A 23127-nucleotide genomic window follows, 5' to 3' on the forward strand; every position below is an offset into this window, starting at 1 on the left:
AACCTTGTTAAGTGGTTCAAACCAGTGTGATTTTAGGAACTGCAACACCACGTTCAGGTCCCATGGTGCCACTGGAGGCACAAAAGGGGGCTGGATGTGCAGCACTCCCTTCACAAACGTCTGGACTTCTGGAAGAGAAGCCAATTCCATCTGAAAGAAAATTGAGAGGGCTGAAATCTGTATCTTAACCAAGCCTAATTTCAGGCCCATATCCACTCCTGTCTGTAGGAAGTGGAGAAGACGACCCAGATGAAAATCTTCCGTAGGTGCATCCTTGGTCTCACACCAAGACACATACTTTCGCCAGATACGGTGATAATGTTTTACCGTCACCTCCTTCCTAGCCTTTATTAAAGTAGGGATGACCTCTTCCGGAATCCCCTTTTTCGCTAGGATTCGGCGTTCAATCGCCATGCCGTCAAACGTAACCGCGGTAAGTCTTGAAATACACAGGACCCCTGCTGCAACAGGTCTTCCCTGAGAGGAAGAGGCCAGGGATCTCCTGTGAGCATCTCTTGTAGATCCGAGTACCGGGCCCTTCCAGGCAAGTCTGGGACAACGAGTATCGTCTGTACTCTTCTTCGTCTTATGATCCTCAACACTTTCGTGATGAGAGGAAGAGGAGGAAACACGTAGACCGATTCGAACACCCACGGTGTTACCAGTGCGTCTACTGCTACTGCCTGAGGGTCCCGAGACCTGGCGCAATACCTCCGAAGTTTTTTGTTGAGGCGTGACGCCATCATGTCTATTTGAGGAGTTCGCCAAAGATGTTTTACGTCTGCAAAGACTTCTTGATGAAGTCCCCACTCTCCTGGATGGAGATCGTGTCTGCTGAGGAAGTCTGCTTCCCAGTTGTCCACTCCCGGAATGAAGACAGCCGACAGAGCGCTTACATGATTTTCCGCCCAGCGAAGGATCCTTGTGGCTTCCGCCATTGCGACTCTGCTTCTTGTCCCGCCTTGGCGGTTCACATGAGCCACTGCTGTGACATTGTCTGATTGAATCAGAACCGGTAGGTTTCGAAGAAGACTCTCCGCTTGTCGAAGGCCGTTGTAAATGGCCCTGAGTTCCAACACATTGATGTGTAGACAGGACTCCTGGTCTGACTGACACCCTTTTCAGTTTTAGCAGGTTTCTGACCATGTTCTGGATGTCTTGGGCTTTCTCTATTGGGAGGAAGACCTTCATTTGTTCCGTATCCAGTATCATACCTAGGAACGGTAGTCGAGTTGTCGGAATCAACTGTGACTTCGGTAGATTTAGAATCCAACCGTGTTGCTGGAGCACTCTCAGAGAGAGCGCCACACTGCTCAACAATTTGTCCCTTGATCTCGCTTTTATCAGGAGATCGTCCAAGTATGGGATAATTGTGACTCCATGCTTGCGCAGGACCACCATAATTTCCGCCATTATCTTGGTGAAAATCCTCGGGGCCGTGGAAAGTCCAAACGGCAGCGTCTGAAATTGGTAATGACAATCCTGTACAGCGAATCTCAGGTATTCCTGATGGGGGGCAAATATGGGGACATGAAGGTACGCATCCTTTATGTCCAGAGACACCATAAACTCCCCCTCCTCCATGTTGGCTATTATCGCTCTGAGTGATTCCATTTTGAATTTGAATCTTTTTATGTACAGGTTTAGGGATTCAGATTCAAAATAGGTCTGACCGAACCGTCCGGTTTTGGGACCACAAATAGGGTTGAATAGTAACCTCTTCCCTGCTGGTGCAGGGGAACCTTGATTATCACTTGCTGTATACACAGCGTTTGAATTGCAGCTAACACTACATCCCTTTTTGATGTGGAAGCTGGTAGGGCCGATTTGAAAAATCGGCTCGGGGGCACCTCCTCGAATTCCAATTTGTAACCCTGGGAAACTATTTCCAACACCCAGGGATTCAGGTCCGAACTGACCCAGGCCTGACTGAAAAGTCGAAGACGTGCCCCCACCGGTGCGGACTCCCTCAGGGGAGCCCCATCGTCATGCTGTGGGTTTTGGAGCAGCCGGGGAGGACTTTTGTTCCTGGGCACCTGCCGAAGCAGGTGCTCTCTTGCCTCTGCCCTTACTTCTGGTGAGGAAAGAGGATCCCCGACCTCTTTTGGACTTGTGCGACCGAAAGGACTGCATCTGATAGGGTGTTACTTTCTTTTGCTGTTGGGGAATATATGGTAAAAAATTTGATTTGCCTGCTGTAGCCCATCCCCAAACAATACATCCACCTTATAGGGTAGTACTTCCATATGTTTCTTGGAATCTGCATCACCCGTCCATTGGCGAGTCCATAAGGATCTTCTCGCTGAGATAGACATGGCATTGGCCATAGAAGCTAGCAATCCAATGTCCCTTTGAGCATCCCTCGTCTTTAATATGGGCTAGAGTAAGGAATATAGTATCCTTATCCATATTATCAAATTGATCTGTCAGCTCATCTGTCCAAGCTGCAATTGCGCTACACACCCATGCCGACGCAATTGTCGGTCTTAACACAGCACCCGTATGAGAATAAATACACTTTAAGGTAGTTTCTTGCCTGCGATCTGCAGGGTCCTTAAGGGCCGCTGTGTCAGGAGACGGTAGCGCCACTTTCTTGGACAAGCGCGTCAGGGCCTTGTCCACAGTGGGGGGTGATTCCCAAATCTCCCTGTCCTGTTTAGGGAAAGGGTATGCCATATAAATTCTTTTGGGGATCTGCGGTCTCTTATCCGGAGTCTCCCAAGCTTTTCCAAAGATTTCATTTAATTCATGAGATGTGGGAAAATTAATAATCTGTTTCTTTTCCTTAAATATGTGTACCCTTGTGTCGGGGACCGAGGGTTCATCCACAATATGCAACACATCCCTTATTGCCACAATCATACACTGAATGGTTTTAGTCACCCTAGGGTGCAATTTACTTTGTCATAGTTGACACTGGAATCAGAATCCGTGTCGGTAGTAGTGTCTTGTGTTAAGGGAAGCTTTTGAGACCCTGACGGGCCCTGTGAGTCGGTCCAATCTGAGGATTGACCCCCTGATGTCCCCACTAAACCAGCCTAATCAAGCCTTTTATGTAAAGATGCCACACTTGCATTCAACATATGCCACATGTCCATCCAATCTGGAGTCGGCACAACCGACGGGGACACACCACTCATTTGCTCCACCTCTTCCTTGGAGAAGCCTTCCGCCTCAGACATGTCGACACACCCGTACCAACACCCCACACACACAGGGATTAACCTATAAGGGGACAGAACCCCAACCAGGTCCTAAGGAGAGACAGAGAAAGAGTATGCCAGCACACACCAGCGCTTAAAACACTGGAAAAAAATATGTCCAGATAGCGCTTTTTTATATATATATTATGCCAATTCCCACTCACTGCGTCGCTAATGTGCCCCCCTCCTCTTTTTTCCAGCCTGTGTTCAGCAGGGGAGAGACCAGGGAGCCAGCGTTTTCTCTCATGCAGCTTCTGTGGAGAAAATGGCGCTGGTTAGTGCTGAGGATCAAGCCCCGCCCACCCGACGGCGGGCTTCGGTCCCAGTGATTTTTCAATAAAATGGTGGGGGATCATAGATTTACTGCCTCAGCAGTCTAATCCAACTGTATTTGTGCCAAAATGTGAGGTATATTGCTGCCCAGTGCGCCCCCCCCCTGCACCCTGCACCCTTCAGTGCTGCTCTGTGTGTGTGTGACTGGGAGCAATGGCGCGCAGCTTACCGCTGCGCGCCTTACCTCATGAAGATCTGATGTCTTCTGCCGTCTAAGATGTCCTCTGCCTTCTCTATCCGGCTTCTATCTTCGGCATCTGTGAGGAGGACGGCGGCGCGGCTCCGGGACGAACCCCAGGTGAGACCTGTGTTCCGACTCCCTCTGGAGCTAATGGTGTCCAGTAGCCTTAGAAGCAGTGCCCAACTTGACAAGCCAGCTCTGCTTCTCTCTCCTCGGTCCCACGATGCAGGGAGCCTGTTGCCAACAGGACTCCCTGAAAATAAAAAACCTAACAAAATTATTTTTCCACAGAAAACTCTGGAGAGCTCTCTGCAGTGCACCCATTCTCCTCTGGGCACAAGATCTAACTGAGGTCTGGAGGAGGGGCATTGAGGGAGGAGCCAGTGCACACCCATAGTCAAAGTTCTTTTTAGGTGCCCTATCTCCTGCGGAGCCCGTCTATACCCCATGGTCCTTACGGAGTCCCCAGCATCCTCTAGGACGTAAGAGAAATTGGATAGTTTTTTCTGCTGAGGATAAATTAATCTCCTCCGTAGTCATAAAAAAATCCAGTTAATCCCCCTTCCCACACTGGGGTAAATTTACTAAAGTGGGAGATTTTTTTAGAAGTGGTGATGTTGCCCATAAATGCGCTATACTTTGAGAACTGTATTTTAAAATTAGACAACTTCCCAAATTTCTCAAATTCTAGCATTCATTGTTGGAGGGAAGTGACAGGATTGGAGACGATAGCCAGCAGATCATCAGCGAATAATGCTAATTTATGTTCTATACCTCCAACCTGACAACCATAAATATATATATATATATATATATATATATATATATATATATATATATATTGGAAAAAGCAAATAAGATCAGAGCGACCATAGGTGGTAAATACTCTAGGAGACTAAAAAGATGTTTTTTTAAAAACAATGCAGGGTTTATTTACAACGAACGTTTAAAAAAAAAATTTTGGACATGAAAAGGCAACATATAAGAATGCTTTTTTAAAAAGCTGTTACAAAGTCATTAAAAAGCATTCCAAAGGACATGAAGACAATAATAAAAAATAACAGCGATAAAAATGGTGCTAAAAATTCACGTACTTAGAAAATAAGAACCATTAGAAACAACTGTGTATCTAAAATTATGTAAAAAAATAATATAAATATGTATATAAAAAATTCCGTAAATAGAAAAAGCAGCTTAACTGAGGATTTCAGTAGTAGCAGGAATCAACCAACGCGTTTCGTCTGGTCTGACTTCATCAAGGGGTAATGAGCATGACCGCACGGCATACATGGTGATCATGGACCGCACGGCATACATTGTGGAAGCCGAAAGACTTCTAGGAGACAGGTCCTCGTATAAACCACTAGCAGCGGATCCGAAGGAATCCTTCGTGGAGGAACTTAGAGTCATCCTCCTTAAAGGCCTCAGAAATGAGACACTGTCTAAGGAAGAGTACCAGTACCTCCTTAACACCAACCCCGTCACCCCCATCTTTTATTTCCTCCCAAAAGTGCACAAATCGATGACCAACCCACCGGGGAGGCCTATTGTGGCAGGAATCGATTCCCTAACATCCCACCTGTCGGAATACGTGGATATCTTCCTCAGAAAATATGTCATGGACCTACCTGCGTATCTTAAAGACACCACTTCAGTTCTTAACTTAATGGAATCACAAGGGTGGAAAGACACGTACAGATGGGTCACGATAGATGTACAGTCTTTATATACGTGCATCGAACATGAGAAGGGAATTCAGGCATGTAATTTTTTCATGGGCAAGGATCATCTTATCACGGACGACCACCGGATTTTTATTTGTGAGATTATGAATTTTATCCTGAAACACAATTATTTTAAATTTCTGGATCAATTTTACCTTCAGACCTGTGGGTCAGCTATGGGCACTGTATTCGCGCCAAGTTTCGCTAATCTTTTTATGGGCCACTGGGAAAATGAATATATTTTTACGAATCATCCTTTTAATCTGAATATCATCTTTTACAAAAGGTATATAGATGATATTTTAATCATATGGGATGGCGATGAATCCTCTTTTAAAGACTTCCTCATTTATATATCTGACAATACCATGAACTTGAAGTTCACATCCAACAACAACACGGAACAAATAGAGTTTTTAGATCTGATACTGACCCACCAAGGAAATGAGGTCATTACAAAGAACTTCATAAAAAAGGTGGATACAAACAGCTATGTTCATTATCGGAGTAACCATCTTAAACGATGGAAAAATAATATTCCCCTCTCTCAGTTCACCAGGATTGCACGAAACTGCAAGAAAATGGATGATCGTGATGCACAACTGTCAGTCTACACAGAGAGATTCAAAGAAAAAGGATACCCTGAACATATTATAGCAGCAGCCAATACTAAAGCAAAAATTCTGGAAAGAAGCAAACTTCTGGAATACAAACCAAAGGAGAACAATAAAGATAACGTTAGATTCATCACCACTTACAGTAAACATGACAACCTGATTAAACAAGCACTTAAATCTCACTGGAACATACTGCTAATGGACCCCATTCTCAAAGACTATTTACCAACTGAACCTCATGTGGTGTTTAAGAAATCCCAGAATCTAAAGGACCTCCTTGCACCAAGTATGCTAAGAAACCGTGATACTCCAAAAAGTACATTACCGAAGTGTGTGGGATGTTTCAAATGTGGCCATTGCAACATCTGCAAGTACGTGAACCCAAATAGAAAGACCTTCAAGAACACAGGTGAAACTAAGGAGTACAAGATTAAGCACTTTATCAACTGCAACACATCTTCAGTCATCTACCTCCTGGAATGCCCTTGCAAGATGAAGTATATCGGCAAGACAAAGAGGCCATTGAAAATCCGTATACAGGAGCATGTGTCACAACTGAGGGCCTGAGCTGACGGGAGGCAGCCTCAGTTGTAGGGGCTGAGATGTACCGGAACCTGGGAGGTTGTATCAGACCCCTGGACATGTAAGTAACATGAATAATAACTGCCCGAAGGCGTGACCACGACAACTTAGATAAAAGTCAATGATGTTTATTATGACAACTCCGCATCACAGCAGCAATAAAGAAAACGTAAAAGTCAGCAAAGAATAAATACAGTTCCTGAGTACTACAGCATGGCAGGAGCCACAGGGCACTGGTAGTGTGAGATAGTTCTTATGATCTTCTAGATGGAAAGTCCTTACCAGGCCCGGCTGTAGCAATGGAGATAACCCAGGATTGTACCAGCTGGTGTTCCAGGAAGAGCTGGGTTGCTGAAGGTAAAACAGCTGCTGTGGATACTGGCTGGAACCAGACTGTTGTTAGCACGGAGTGGATACTGGCTGGAACCAGTTAAATAATAAATGAACTTTGGGAGCGATGAAATGTGAACTGAAATGTAGAACTTGAGAGCGGAGAAATAATAATTCCGGTGGAGAGTGGTAAAGTGTAGAAAGGACACCGGCCCTTTAAGGGAAGCTGTATTCTGCTGGAAGCTGAGGCTGGAAGCAGGTAGTGTTGTAGCTGGAAACAGATGAATCCACAATGGATTGGAGAGTCAGGCTACACCGCAGGTGGAATGCTGGTGCGGGTCTCTATGGTGGAAGTCTTGAGACAGGAGCTGGAACCTGGAAGACAATCATAGAAGAGAGACAAACAGGAACTAGGTTTGACAACCAAAGCACTGACGTCTTCCTTGCTCAGGCACAGCTTACTTATACCTGCAGCAAGGAAGGGGTTGGCTAGGCAATTATGCAAATCAACAATACAAACAGCAGATTGGTGGAAATGATCAGATGACAGAATCCAAGATGGCTGCGCCCATGCAGACACTTGGAGGGAAGTTTGGTTTGTAATCCATGTGGTCTGGGAAACAGTAATGGCGGCGCCGGCCAGCGGAGACAGGAAACGCCAGGCTGATAGATGCACATTTAACCACGCGGGCACAGCGGAGGCCGCGGCTGATGAAAACACCACTCTGACACTCTGCATGTGGAAACTCAGGAACAGCGGAATCTGGTCCTGGAACGCTGAGCCCGCCTTAGGAGGCATCTGAAGGGTAAGTAATGGCGTCCAGATACCCGGATCGTGACAGCACCCCCCCCTTTAGGAGTGGCCCCAGGACACTTCTTAGGCTTTAAAGGAAACTTTGCGTGGAAATTCCGGACCAAGGCAGGAGCATGGACGTCAGAGGCATTGGTCCAAGAGCGTTCTTCAGGACCATAGCCCTTCCAGTCAATGAGATACTGAAGTTGACCGTAACGGTGACGTGAGTCCAGGATCTTGGCCACTTCATACTCAACGCCTCGTTGAGTTTGGACTTTCGGAGTTGGTGGAAGTGAGGAATGAAACCGATTCAAGATTAGCGGTTTCAACAGGGAAACATGGAATGTCCTGGGTATTTTTAAGAAGGGAGGTAACTGGAGTCTGTAAGCAACAGGATTGATGACTTGATCAATTTTAAAAGGACCGATGTAGCGAGGTGCAAACTTCATACTGGGAACTCTTAACCTCAAATTCTTCGTGGATAACCATACCCGATCACCCACCTTGAGAGCAGGAACTGCTCGACGCTTCTTATCCGCAAACTTCTTGTACCTGAACGATGCCTTGAGCAGAGCTGATCGTACGCTCTTCCAGATATTGGCAAACTGATGCAAGGTGATATCCACTGCGGGAACAGAAGTTGCTGGAAGCGGTTGGAACTCAGGGACTTTAGGGTGGAATCCAAAGTTGGTGAAGAATGGTGTTGAAGAAGATGAAGAATGATACTGGTTGTTATGACAGAACTCGGCCCAGGGAAGTAATTGAACCCAGTCATCTTGAGAGGAGGACACATAGATGCGGAGGAAGGCCTCCAAGTCCTGATTCACCCTCTCAGTTTGACCATTGGTCTGAGGATGGTAAGCCGTGGAAAACTTTAACTTGACTTGGAGGACTTGACATAAACTTCGCCAGAATTTGGCTGTGAATTGAACTCCTCGATCTGAGATAATTTCTTCTGGAAGACCGTGGAGTCGGAAGATCTCTTGTATGAATACTTGAGCCAACTTGGAAGCTGACGGAAGACCGGTGAGAGGAATGAAGTGTGCCATCTTGGTGAACCGGTCAACTACCACCCAGATGGTATTGAACTTGTTGCACATGGGCAAATCTGTAATAAAATCCATCGACAAATGGGTCCATGGTCGACGGGGAACAGATAGTGGAACCAGTTGCCCCGCAGGCGACTGGCGGGATACTTTATGTTGAGCACACTTTGGGCAAGATGCAATAAACTCCAAAACGTCCTTTTTCAGAGTTGGCCACCAATAGGACCTAGAGATAAACTCCAGGGTTTTTTGGATACCTGTATGTCCGGCAAAACGGGAAGCATGGGCCCAATGCATGAGCTTCTTCCTTAGTGTCGGTTTCACAAAACTTTTCCCTGATGGGGGCGTAGAGTCCATCCCTACCGTGGAGAATGCCAACGGATTTATAATAGGATGCTTGTCTGAAGACTCTGACTCATTTTCTTGCTCCCATGAGCGGGAAAGGGCATCGGCCTTGCGATTCTGAGAGCCCGGACAGAACTGGAGTTTAAAGTCGAACCTGGAAAAGAAAAGTGCCCATCTGGCCTGACGAGGGTTGAGACATTGTGCGCCTTTTAGATATAGAAGGTTCTTGTGGTCTGTAAGGATGGTGATTGAATGAGAAGCTCCCTCCAACAGATATCTCCACTCCTCTAGAGCGAGCTTGATGGCTAGCAACTCCTGGTCGCCAATGGCATAGTTGCGCTCCGCTGGGGAGAACTTCCGTGAGAAGAAACTGCAAGGATGTAAATGACCATCTTTAGCCCTCTGAGATAACACCGCTCCTACTCCAACGGAGGAGGCATCCACCTCTAAGATGAAAGGAGAGTCGACGTCAGGCTGTTTCAGGACAGGTGCAGAGATGAACCTCTGTTTTAAAAGATGAAAAGCTTGCATGGCTTCTTCAGACCACTTGGACGGGTTAGCACCCTTCTTGGTGAAAGCAGTAATAGGCGCCACAATGGTGGAAAAGTCTCGTATAAACTTTCGGTAATAATTGGCGAACCCTAAGAACCTCTGGACCCCTTTGAGGGTTAAGGGTACTGGCCAATTCTGGATTGCTTGTAGTTTCTCAGGATCCATCTCTAGTCCGGAACCGGACACAATGTACCCTAGAAACGGAATGGACTTGACTTCAAAGGCGCATTTCTCTAATTTGCAGTAGAGATGATTGACACGGAGACGGGACAGAACCTCCTTTACCCAGAAACGATGTTCCTCTAAATTGTTGGCAAAAATGAGGATATCATCTAGATAGACCACGACATGACGGTATAGAATGTCTCTGAAGATCTCATTGACGAAATGCTGGAAGACAGCTGGAGCATTGCTCAATCCGAAGGGCATGACGAGGTACTCATAATGTCCGTCACGGGTGTTAAATGCGGTCTTCCACTCGTCACCCTCACGGATCCGGATGAGATTGTATGCACCTCTCAGGTCCAGTTTTGTAAAGATGGTAGCTCCGCTAACTCTGTCAAAGAGCTCAGTAATCAGGGGTAAAGGATAGCGGTTCTTGATGGTAATGTCGTTCAAACCTCTGTAGTCGATGCACGGCCGCAGACCACCATCTTTCTTCTTTACAAAAAAGAAGCCTGCGCCGGCTGGAGAAGAAGAAGGTCGAATGAACCCCTTTGCTAGGTTCTCTTTTATGTATTCCTCCATAGAATGCGTCTCGGGGAGAGACAACGGATAAGTTCGGCCTCGAGGTGGAACCTTCCCTGGAACGAGATCAATCGGGCAGTCCCATTCTCTATGAGGGGGAAGGATATCAGCAGAAGCTTTACTGAACACATCCGTGAAATCTTGATATGGAGGAGGTGGAACATCAGACGACCTGGGGGAGGAGGAACAGACAGGCAACACTTTAAACAAACATGTCTTAGTACAGGAGGAACCCCATGCCAGGATTTGCGTAGTCGTCCAATCAATTGTAGGATTGTGAAGACGGAGCCATGGAAGGCCCAGGACCACAGGATGTGTGGCTCTTGGAATCACTAAAAGTGAAATAAGTTCGGAATGAAGAACTCCCACTCTCAGACGAACTGGTAGAGTCCTTAGAGAAATAACTGTATCAAAAATTTTACTGCCATCCACAGCAGTTAAGGAAAAGGACGAAGGAAGTCTCTTGGTGGGTAGGGACCACCGTTTAACATAGGCTTCGGTAATAAAGTTCCCAGCTGCTCCGGAATCCAGGAGGGCAATGACGTTCTGATAACGTTGAGCAACTTGAAGCGAGACTGGGAGGTTACAATCTTGAGGAGATGGAGAGGAGATCATTACTCCTAGCCGGCCCTCTCCTTGGCGAGCTAGGATTTGGAGTTTCCCGGACGTTTGGGACAGGCATTAATGGTGTGAAACGGAGCTGCACAGTACAAACAGAGAAACTCGGAGAGACGTCTTCGGCGCTCAGCAGGAGTTAAACGGGAACGGCCAATTTGCATGGGTTCATCTTTAGTTGGTGACAGTTGGCGAGGAGGAGGAGCAGAAGATTTTGGAGCAGATGATCTTCCACGCTCAGTTGCTCTCTCTCTGAAACGTAAGTCAACTTTCGTACAAAGTGAGATTAACTCATCTAACTTGGAGGGTAAGTCTCTGGTAGCTAACTCATCTTTAATACGCTCGGATAAACCATGCCAGAATGCAGCATACAGGGCCTCATCGTTCCATGCCAGTTCGGATGCCAGGATCTGGAACTGTATAAGATATTGTCCTACAGTACGTGATCCCTGGCGTAAACGGAGAATCTCAGACGAAGCTGAAGTTACCCGGCCTGGCTCGTCGAAGATGCGCCTGAATGTTGACACGAATGCAGTGTAAGAAGATAGCAGGGTGTCGGACCTCTCCCATAACGGTGATGCCCAATCGAGGGCTGAGCCACTGAGAAGAGAAATAATGTAGGCAATTTTTGTACGGTCACTGGGGAAATTGCCAGGTTGTAGCTCAAACTGAATCTCACACTGGTTGAGAAATCCCCTGCAGAATCTTGGAGATCCGTCAAATTTTGCTGGCGTTGGAAGATGAAGACGTGGAGCAGGAATGGGTAAGGTGGGTGGGGTTATAGCTGGAGTCACTGTGGTTGACGCACCAGACGCGCCTGATCCACGGAGAGTGGTCTGAATCCCATCCAGCCGAGTAGAGAGATCCTGGAGACAGCGGATGATGTGGCCCTGTGCAGCCTCCTGATGTTCTAGTCGGGCTGCCAGTTCTTGCATCGGCCTGGCCGCTTGATCCTGGTCTCCGGCTGGATTCATTAGGTCAGTGCTTACTGTCACAACTGAGGGCCTGAGCTGACGGGAGGCAGCCTCAGTTGTAGGGGCTGAGATGTACCGGAACCTGGGAGGTTGTATCAGACCCCTGGACATGTAAGTAACATGAATAATAACTGCCCGAAGGCGTGACCACGACAACTTAGATAAAAGTCAATGATGTTTATTATGACAACTCCGCATCACAGCAGCAATAAAGAAAACGTAAAAGTCAGCAAAGAATAAATACAGTTCCTGAGTACTACAGCATGGCAGGAGCCACAGGGCACTGGTAGTGTGAGATAGTTCTTATGATCTTCTAGATGGAAAGTCCTTACCAGGCCCGGCTGTAGCAATGGAGATAACCCAGGATTGTACCAGCTGGTGTTCCAGGAAGAGCTGGGTTGCTGAAGGTAAAACAGCTGCTGTGGATACTGGCTGGAACCAGACTGTTGTTAGCACGGAGTGGATACTGGCTGGAACCAGTTAAATAATAAATGAACTTTGGGAGCGATGAAATGTGAACTGAAATGTAGAACTTGAGAGCGGAGAAATAATAATTCCGGTGGAGAGTGGTAAAGTGTAGAAAGGACACCGGCCCTTTAAGGGAAGCTGTATTCTGCTGGAAGCTGAGGCTGGAAGCAGGTAGTGTTGTAGCTGGAAACAGATGAATCCACAATGGATTGGAGAGTCAGGCTACACCGCAGGTGGAATGCTGGTGCGGGTCTCTATGGTGGAAGTCTTGAGACAGGAGCTGGAACCTGGAAGACAATCATAGAAGAGAGACAAACAGGAACTAGGTTTGACAACCAAAGCACTGACGTCTTCCTTGCTCAGGCACAGCTTACTTATACCTGCAGCAAGGAAGGGGTTGGCTAGGCAATTATGCAAATCAACAATACAAACAGCAGATTGGTGGAAATGATCAGATGACAGAATCCAAGATGGCTGCGCCCATGCAGACACTTGGAGGGAAGTTTGGTTTGTAATCCATGTGGTCTGGGAAACAGTAATGGCGGCGCCGGCCAGCGGAGACAGGAAACGCCAGGCTGATAGATGCACATTTAACCACGCGGGCACAGCGGAGGCCGCGGCTGATGAAAACACCACTCTGACACTCTGCATGTGGAAACTCAGGAACAGCGGAATCTGGTCCTGGAACGCTGAGCCCGCCTTAGGAGGCATCTGAAGGGTAAGTAATGGCGTCCAGATACCCGGATCGTGACAGCATGTAAGAAACATAAAAAAACGGGTCCAAACTAGAGATGAGCGGGTTCGGTTTCTTTGAATCCGAACCCGCACGAACTTCACTTTTTTTTTCACGGGTCCGAGCGACTCGGATCTTCCCGCCTTGCTCGGTTAACCCGAGCGCGCCCGAACGTCATCATGACGCTGTCGGATTCTCGCGAGACTCGGATTCTATATAAGGAGCCGCGCGTCGCCGCCATTTTCACACGTGCATTGAGATTGATAGGGAGAGGACGTGGCTGGCGTCCTCTCCATTTAGATTAGATTTAGAAGAGAGAGAGAGAGAGAGATTGCTGTGATACTGTAGATTAGAAGAGAGTGCAGAGTGCAGACAGAGTTTAGTGACTGACGACCACAGTGACCAGTGACCACCAGAGACAGTGCAGTTGTTTGTTTTATTTAATATATCCGTTCTCTGCCTGAAAAAAACGATACACAGTCACACAGTGACTCAGTCTGTGTGCACTGCTCAGCCCAGTGTGCTGCACATCAATGTATTGTATATAAAGCTTATAATTGTGGGGGAGACTGGGGAGCACTGCAGGTTGTTATAGCAGGAGCCAGGAGTACATGATAAATAATATTATATTAAAATTAAACAGTGCACACTTTTGCTGCAGGAGTGCCACTGCCAGTGTGACTAGTGGTGACCAGTGCCTGACCACCAGTATATTAGTAGTATTGTATACTATCTCTTTATCAACCAGTCTATATTAGCAGCAGACACAGTACAGTGTGGTAGTTCACGGCTGTGGCTACCTCTGTGTCGGCACTCGGCAGGCAGTCCGTCCATCCATAATTGTATTATATACCACCTAACCGTGGTTTTTTTTTTCTTTCTTTATACCGTCGTCATAGTCATACTAGTTGTTACGAGTATACTACTATCTCTTTATCAACCAGTGTACAGTGCGGTAGTTCACGGCTGTGGCTACCTCTGTGTCGGAACTCGGCAGGCAGTCCGTCCATCCATAATTGTATTATAATATATACCACCTAACCGTGGTTTTTTTTTCGTTCTTTATACCGTCGTCATACTAGTTGTTACGAGTATACTACTATCTCTTTATCAACCAGTGTACAGTGCGGTAGTTCACGGCTGTGGCTACCTCTGTGTCGGAACTCGGCAGGCAGTCCGTCCATCCATAATTGTATTATAATATATACCACCTAACCGTGGTTTTTTTTTCGTTCTTTATACCGTCGTCATACTAGTTGTTACGAGTATACTACTATCTCTTTATCAACCAGTGTACAGTGCGGTAGTTCACGGCTGTGGCTACCTCTGTGTCGGCACTCGGCAGGCAGTCCGTCCAACCATAATTGTATTATATACCACCTAACCGTGGTTTTTTTTTCATTCTTTATACCGTCGTCATACTAGTTGTTACGAGTATACTACTATCTCTTTATCAACCAGTGTACAGTGCGGTAGTTCACGGCTGTGGCTACCTCTGTGTCGGCACTCGGCAGCCCGTCCATAATTGTATATACCAGTGACCTAACCGTGGTTTTTTTTTCTTTCTTTATACATACATACTAGTTACGAGTATACTATCTCTTTATCAACCAGTCTATATATTAGCAGCAGACACAGTACAGTGCGGTAGTTCACGGCTGTGGCTACCTCTGTGTCGGCACTCCGCAGCCCGTCCATAATTGTATATACCAGTGACCTAACCGTGGTTTTTTTTTCTTTCTTTATACATACATACTAGTTACGAGTATACTATCTCTTTATCAACCAGTCTATATATTAGCAGCAGACACAGTACAGTGCGGTAGTTCACGGCTGTGGCTACCTCTGTGTCGGCACTCGGCAGCCCGTCCATAATTGTATATACCAGTGACCTAACCGTGGTTTTTTTTTCTTTCTTTATACATACATACTAGTTACGAGTATACTATCTCTTTATCAACCAGTCTATATATTAGCAGCAGACACAGTACAGTGCGGTAGTTCACGGCTGTGGCTACCTCTGTGTCGGCACTCGGCAGCCCGTCCATAATTGTATATACCAGTGACCTAACCGTGGTTTTTTTTTCTTTCTTTATACATACATACTAGTTACGAGTATACTATCTCTTTATCAACCAGTCTATATATTAGCAGCAGACACAGTACAGTGCGGTAGTTCACGGCTGTGGCTACCTCTGTGTCGGCACTCGGCAGCCCGTCCATAATTGTATATACCAGTGACCTAACCGTGGTTTTTTTTTCTTTCTTTATACATACATACTAGTTACGAGTATACTATCTCTTTATCAACCAGTCTATATATTAGCAGCAGACACAGTACAGTGCGGTAGTTCACGGCTGTGGCTACCTCTGTGTCGGCACTCGGCAGCCCGTCCATAATTGTATATACCAGTGACCTAACCGTGGTTTTTTTTTCTTTCTTTATACATACATACTAGTTACGAGTATACTATCTCTTTATCAACCAGTCTATATATTAGCAGCAGACACAGTACAGTGCGGTAGTTCACGGCTGTGGCTACCTCTGTGTCGGCACTCGGCAGCCCGTCCATAATTGTATACTAGTATCCAATCCATCCATCTGCATTGTTTACCTGAGGTGCCTTTTAGTTGTGCCTATTAAAATATGGAGAACAAAAATGTTGAGGTTCCAAAATTAGGGAAAGATCAAGATCCACTTCCACCTCGTGCTGAAGCTGCTGCCACTAGTCATGGCCGAGACGATGAAATGCCAGCAACGTCGTCTGCCAAGGCCGATGCCCAATGGCATAGTACAGAGCATGTCAAAACCAAAACACCAAATATCAGTAAAAAAAGGACTCCAAAACCTAAAATAAAATTGTCGGAGGAGAAGCGTAAACTTGCCAATATGCCATTTACCACACGGAGTGGCAAGGAACGGCTGAGGCCCTGGCCTATGTTCATGGCTAGTGGTTCAGCTTCACATGAGGATGGAAGCACTCAGCCTCTCGCTAGAAAACTGAAAAGACTCAAGCTGGCAAAAGCACCGCAAAGAACTGTGCGTTCTTTGAAATCCCAAATCCACAAGGAGAGTCCAATTGTGTCGGTTGCGATGCCTGACCTTCCCAACACTGGACGTGAAGAGCATGCGCCTTCCACCATTTGCACGCCCCCTGCAAGTGCTGGAAGGAGCACCCGCAGTCCAGTTCCTGATAGTCAGATTGAAGATGTCAGTGTTGAAGTACACCAGGATGAGGAGGATATGGGTGTTGCTGGCGCTGGGGAGGAAATTGACCAGGAGGATTCTGATGGTGAGGTGGTTTGTTTAAGTCAGGCACCCGGGGAGACACCTGTTGTCCGTGGGAGGAATATGGCCGTTGACATGCCAGGTGAAAATACCAAAAAAATCAGCTCTTCGGTGTGGAGGTATTTCACCAGAAATGCGGACAACAGGTGTCAAGCCGTGTGTTCCCTTTGTCAAGCTGTAATAAGTAGGGGTAAGGACGTTAACCACCTCGGAACATCCTCCCTTATACGTCACCTGCAGCGCATTCATAATAAGTCAGTGACAAGTTCAAAAACTTTGGGTGACAGCGGAAGCAGTCCACTGACCAGTAAATCCCTTCCTCTTGTAACCAAGCTCACGCAAACCACCCCACCAACTCCCTCAGTGTCAATTTCCTCCTTCCCCAGGAATGCCAATAGTCCTGCAGGCCATGTCACTGGCAAGTCTGACGAGTCCTCTCCTGCCTGGGATTCCTCCGATGCATCCTTGCGTGTAACGCCTACTGCTGCTGGCGCTGCTGTTGTTGCCGCTGGGAGTCGATGGTCATCCCAGAGGGGAAGTCGTAAGCCCACTTGTACTACTTCCAGTAAGCAATTGACTGTTCAACAGTCCTTTGCGAGGAAGATGAAATATCACAGCAGTCATCCTACTGCAAAGCGGATAACTGAGTCCTTGACAACTATGTTGGTGTTAGACGTGCGTCCGGTATCCGCCGTTAGTTCACAGGGAACTAGACAATTTATTGAGGCAGTGTGCCCCCGTTACCAAATACCATCTAGGTTCCACTTCTCTAGGCAGGCGATACCGAGAATGTACACGGACGTCAGAAAAAGACTCACCAGTCTCCTAAAAAATGCAGTTGTACCCAATGTCCACTTAACCACGGACATGTGGACAAGTGGAGCAGGGCAGGGTCAGGACTATATGACTGTGACAGCCCACTGGGTAGATGTATGGACTCCCGCCGCAAGAACAGCAGCGGCGGCACCAGTAGCAGCATCTCGCAAACGCCAACTCTTTCCTAGGCAGGCTACGCTTTGTATCACCGCTTTCCAGAATACGCACACAGCTGAAAACCTCTTACGGCAACTGAGGAAGATCATTGCGGAATGGCTTACCCCAATTGGACTCTCCTGTGGATTTGTGGCATCGGACAACGCCAGCAATATTGTGTGTGCATTAAATATGGGCAAATTCCAGCACGTCCCATGTTTTGCACATACCTTGAATTTGGTGGTGCAGAATTTTTTAAAAAACGACAGGGGCGTGCAAGAGATGCTGTCGGTGGCCAGAAAAATTGCGGGACACTTTCGGCGTACAGGCACCACGTACAGAAGACTGGAGCACCACCAAAAACTACTGAACCTGCCCTGCCATCATCTGAAGCAAGAAGTGGTAACGAGGTGGAATTCAACCCTCTATATGCTTCAGAGGTTGGAGGAGCAGCAAAAGGCCATTCAAGCCTATACAATTGAGCACGATATAGGAGATGGAATGCACCTGTCTCAAGCGCAGTGGAGAATGATTTCAACGTTGTGCAAGGTTCTGATGCCCTTTGAACTTGCCACACGTGAAGTCAGTTCAGACACTGCCAGCCTGAGTCAGGTCATTCCCCTCATCAGGCTTTTGCAGAAGAAGCTGGAGGCATTGAAGAAGGAGCTAAAAGGGAGCGATTCCGCTAGGCATGTGGGACTTGTGGATGCAGCCCTTAATTCGCTTAACAAGGATTCACGGGTGGTCAATCTGTTGAAATCAGAGCACTACATTTTGGCCACCGTGCTCGATCCTAGATTTAAAGCCTACCTTGGATCTCTCTTTCCGGCAGACACAGGTCTGCTGGGGTTGAAAGACCTGCTGGTGACAAAATTGTCAAGTCAAGCGGAACGCGACCTGTCAACATCTCCTCCTTCACATTCTCCCGCAACTGGGGGTGCGAGGAAAAGGCTCAGAATTCCGAGCCCACCCGCTGGCGGTGATGCAGGGCAGTCTGGAGCGACTGCTGATGCTGACATCTGGTCCGGACTGAAGGACCTGACAACGATTACGGACATGTCGTCTACTGTCACTGCATATGATTCTCTCAACATTGATAGAATGGTGGAGGATTATATGAGTGACCGCATCCAAGTAGGCACGTCACACAGTCCGTACTTATACTGGCAGGAAAAAGAGGCAATTTGGAGGCCCTTGCACAAACTGGCTTTATTCTACCTAAGTTGCCCTCCCACAAGTGTGTACTCCGAAAGAGTGTTTAGTGCCGCCGCTCACCTTGTCAGCAATCGGCGTACGAGGTTACATCCAGAAAATGTGGAGAAGATGATGTTCATTAAAATGAATTATAATCAATTCCTCCGCGGAGACATTGACCAGCAGCAATTGCCTCCACAAAGTACACAGGGAGCTGAGATGGTGGATTCCAGTGGGGACGAATTGATAATCTGTGAGGAGGGGGATGTACACGGTGATATATCGGAGGGTGAAGATGAGGTGGACATCTTGCCTCTGTAGAGCCAGTTTGTGCAAGGAGAGATTAATTGCTTCTTTTTTGGGGGGGGTCCAAACCAACCCGTCATATCAGTCACAGTCGTGTGGCAGACCCTGTCACTGAAATGATGGGTTGGTTAAAGTGTGCATGTCCTGTTTTGTTTATACAACATAAGGGTGGGTGGGAGGGCCCAAGGATAATTCCATCTTGCACCTCTTTTTTCTTTTCTTTTTCTTTGCATCATGTGCTGATTGGGGAGGGTTTTTTGGAAGGGACATCCTGCGTGACACTGCAGTGCCACTCCTAAATGGGCCCGGTGTTTGTGTCGGCCACTAGGGTCGCTAATCTTACTCACACAGTCAGCTACCTCATTGCGCCTCTTTTTTTCTTTGCGTCATGTGCTGTTTGGGGAGGGTTTTTTGGAAGGGACATCCTGCGTGACACTGCAGTGCCACTCCTAGATGGGCCCGGTGTTTGTGTCGGCCACTAGGGTCGCTAATCTTACTCACACAGCTACCTCATTGCGCCTCTTTTTTTCTTTGCGTCATGTGCTGTTTGGGGAGGGTTTTTTGGAAGGGACATCTTGCGTGACACTGCAGTGCCACTCCTAGATGGGCCCGGTGTTTGTGTCGGCCACTAGGGTCGCTAATCTTACTCACACAGTCAGCTACCTCATTGCGCCTCTTTTTTTCTTTGCGTCATGTGCTGTTTGGGGAGGGTTTTTTGGAAGGGCCATCCTGCGTGACACTGCAGTGCCACTCCTAGATGGGCCCGGTGTTTGTGTCGGCCACTAGGGTCGCTTATCTTACTCACACAGCGACCTCGGTGCAAATTTTAGGACTAAAAATAATATTGTGAGGTGTGAGGTATTCAGAATAGACTGAAAATGAGTGTAAATTATGGTTTTTGAGGTTAATAATACTTTGGGATCAAAATGACCCCCAAATTCTATGATTTAAGCTGTTTTTTAGTGTTTTTGGAAAAAAACACCCGAATCCAAAACACACCCGAATCCGACAAAAATAATTCGGTGAGGTTTTGCCAAAACGCGTTCGAACCCAAAACACGGCCGCGGAACCGAACCCAAAACCAAAACACAAAACCCGAAAAATTTCAGGCGCTCATCTCTAGTCCAAACACATGCCGTATCCAGACACTTCCTACAATACCACGGCTCTAACCCGGAGGAACTCACGTTCAAGGGTTTAGAACTAGTGACACTTGGAGAAAGAGGGGGGGGGACCTCTCCAACCTTCTATCAAGGAGAGAAATGTTCTGGATACACTAAATGAAATCTCTTCATCCGGACGGACTGAATGAAGGCTACGAAATAGCTCCTTTTTTATAAACGTAAGCCTGTTATTCCCAATCCTCAATTTCTGACATCATCCACTTGCCTTTTCCTAGCTAGGTCCAGGTTGGAATGTGGAGCGGAGGCTCCCCAACCTCTGGACCCCCTCTCCCACCACCCAGATCTTAGATTACAGTCATACCACACTGGATATGCCCAAATTCGTCCGATCTTGGAAGCCAAGCAGTGTTGGCCCGGCCAGTACTGGGTAAGGAAACTTCCCAAGAAGACCGGGTGCTGTAATAGCAACTGGATCAGGGGTGTGCTATTCCTATATCTCTCTATACATCTCTCTTTCTTTTATCTCTGCATTCAAATTAATTAAAATCTCTTCTCTGTCTATGACGGTATATGCCTATATATTTATAAATATGACCCTGACTGCCATATCCACTCTCCATTTTATTAATTTTATCAAATACATGTACAACCTATGTACTTCAATTGAAATCCCCTGATGTCTCTGAGAAATACCATTTTATATGGATGTCATTTTCATAGGAGAAATACTGTATTTATGTCCATCAGATTAGGATGATGAACCACAGCATAACATACTTTACACCTAGTCTGTAGAATCTGTTTATCTAATACGAACTATATATGACTCCCAAATCGTATATATGCACTGATTCTTGCTCTCATCCTATTTACATATGCGGCTTCCTGTGTGGAGACGATGCGAATATGTCCGACCTATTAAACTAAATGAACATAATCTATGAAAATATGGCCGCCGGCACCCGCTTCCAGCACAAGCAATTGTCATGCCTTACGGACTCCTAGAAGATGGCCGCCGCACTTCCCTTCACATTGGCCGGCGCATGCGCAGAAGGAAGCCACGGACACCGGATGTGGGGCGGAAATGACGCGATTAGCGTCATACATCGGACTAAACGAGCTTAAAAGACTTTTATGGTTTATAAAGACTCCCTGCACAGTTTCTAAGCGCAAATCAAGCGCTTTACTATATCTACAGCCTCCCTCACTATTGGCCACACTCATTATGTGTTCCTGAATTATACATGTATTCTTGAATCCTGTTTCCACAAATGTCAATCAATTACAGAAAGTGATGTCACTAATCACTTCCTTACCCACAGGGGTATATATAGATGATGTGTCCCACTGTGCTCATTACCCCTTGATGAAGTCAGACCAGACGAAACGCGTTGGTTGATTCCTGCTACTACTGAAATCCTCAGTTAAGCTGCTTTTTCTATTTACGGAATATTTTATATACATATTTATATTATTTTTTTACATAATTTTAGATACACAGTTGTTTCTAATGGTTCTTATTTTCTAAGTACGTGAATTTTTAGCACCATTTTTATCGCTGTCATTTTTTTTTATTGTCTTCATGTCCTTTGGAATGCTTTTTAATGACTTTGTAACAGCTTTTTAAAAAAGCATTCTTATATGTTGCCTTTTCATGTCCCAAAATTTTTTTTTAAACGTTCATTGTAAATAAACCCTGCATTGTTTTTAAAAAAACATCTTTTTAGTCTCCTAGAGTATTTACCACCTATGGTCGCTCTGATCTTATTTGCTTTTTCCAATTTTCTTCCATCCTGCACACGTACAAGTGTAGGTTTTACTTAAGATCCAGCAGACGCCCCATAAAGAAAGGGGAGTGGCATATAGAGACTAGATATTTTACTGGGGTACATTATAGACATACTGTGAAAAATTATTTTCTACTATATATTTTTTGGCACTGTTAGCTCACCCTATATATATATATATATATATATATATATATATATATGTGTGTGTGTGTGTGTGTGTGTGTGTGTGTGTGTGTGTGTGTGTGTGTGTGTGTGTGTGTGTATATGTGGATTAGCCCTAACAGCTCTTGCTAGGGCTTCTATGCATAGACCAAATATCATTGGTGATAATGCACAGCCCTGTCGAGTACTATGGCTAATAAGTAATCAGGTTGACATGGCACTCTAGCCTTCGGAGTTGCATAGAGTCCCAGGATCCTATAAAGGGTAAGAGGACCTGGTCCAGTGTATCCGAGAACTGACCTCATATCATCCAACTAATCCTGTCAAATGCTTTCTCAGCATCAGTAGACAGGAGAATAGTGGGAACCTGACCTTGAGAAAACAAATTAATCAAATTGGCCACAACCAAAACCCACCTGATCCCCATGAACTAATTCCGGGAGTAGGAGGTTAAGCCTGTTCGCCATCAGTTTAGCATACAATTTAAGTCAACGTTAAAAGGTGACATAGGCATGTAACTGGAACACATGAAGGAGTCCTTACCTTGCTTATGGATAACAGAGATGTGGATTTCTACAGACTGGTGAAAACAATGTGTTTCTTTGGAATAGCATTGAAAGCATGGAGAAGCATAGGGGCAAGCCTATCTTCGACGATTTTGTAGTAAGCTATAGTGAAACTGTCAGAAAAAGGGCTTTTGCCCAAAGGGGATGAGGAGATAGCCTGTTCGATTTCTTGCAGAGTAAAGGCAAGTTCTAGAGCCTCTTTATCAGAAGGGGAAAGAGTGGGAGCATTTACAGATGCGAGGTAATGCAGAACATCTTGGGAAGACGGAGGATAATCTGACAGAGAGGAAGAATTAGCCAAGATATACAATGAAACAATGTGAGATCTGTGAGTGAGCCATACCGGCGTAATCTTTGACACTACTAATAAAACAGACTGTGTGTTGTGCATATAGGGCTCGGGCTAATAATCTACCTGGTTTATTGCCGCCCTGGTAAAATCAAGTCTTACACTTCCGCAATGATAGCTTAATGTGGTTAG

At 46.2% G+C, this 23127-nt stretch overlaps 1 pseudogene; it reads left to right on the plus strand.

The window, feature by feature from the left end:
* The first annotated feature begins 20475 nt into the window (after positions 1-20475).
* On the plus strand, positions 20476-20593 carry LOC134930639 (5S ribosomal RNA; annotated as a pseudogene).
* Positions 20594-23127: the final 2534 nt, after the last annotated feature.

This window comes from Pseudophryne corroboree, chromosome 5 (assembly GCF_028390025.1).
Source record: "Pseudophryne corroboree isolate aPseCor3 chromosome 5, aPseCor3.hap2, whole genome shotgun sequence".
Taxonomy (NCBI): domain Eukaryota; kingdom Metazoa; phylum Chordata; class Amphibia; order Anura; family Myobatrachidae; genus Pseudophryne; species Pseudophryne corroboree.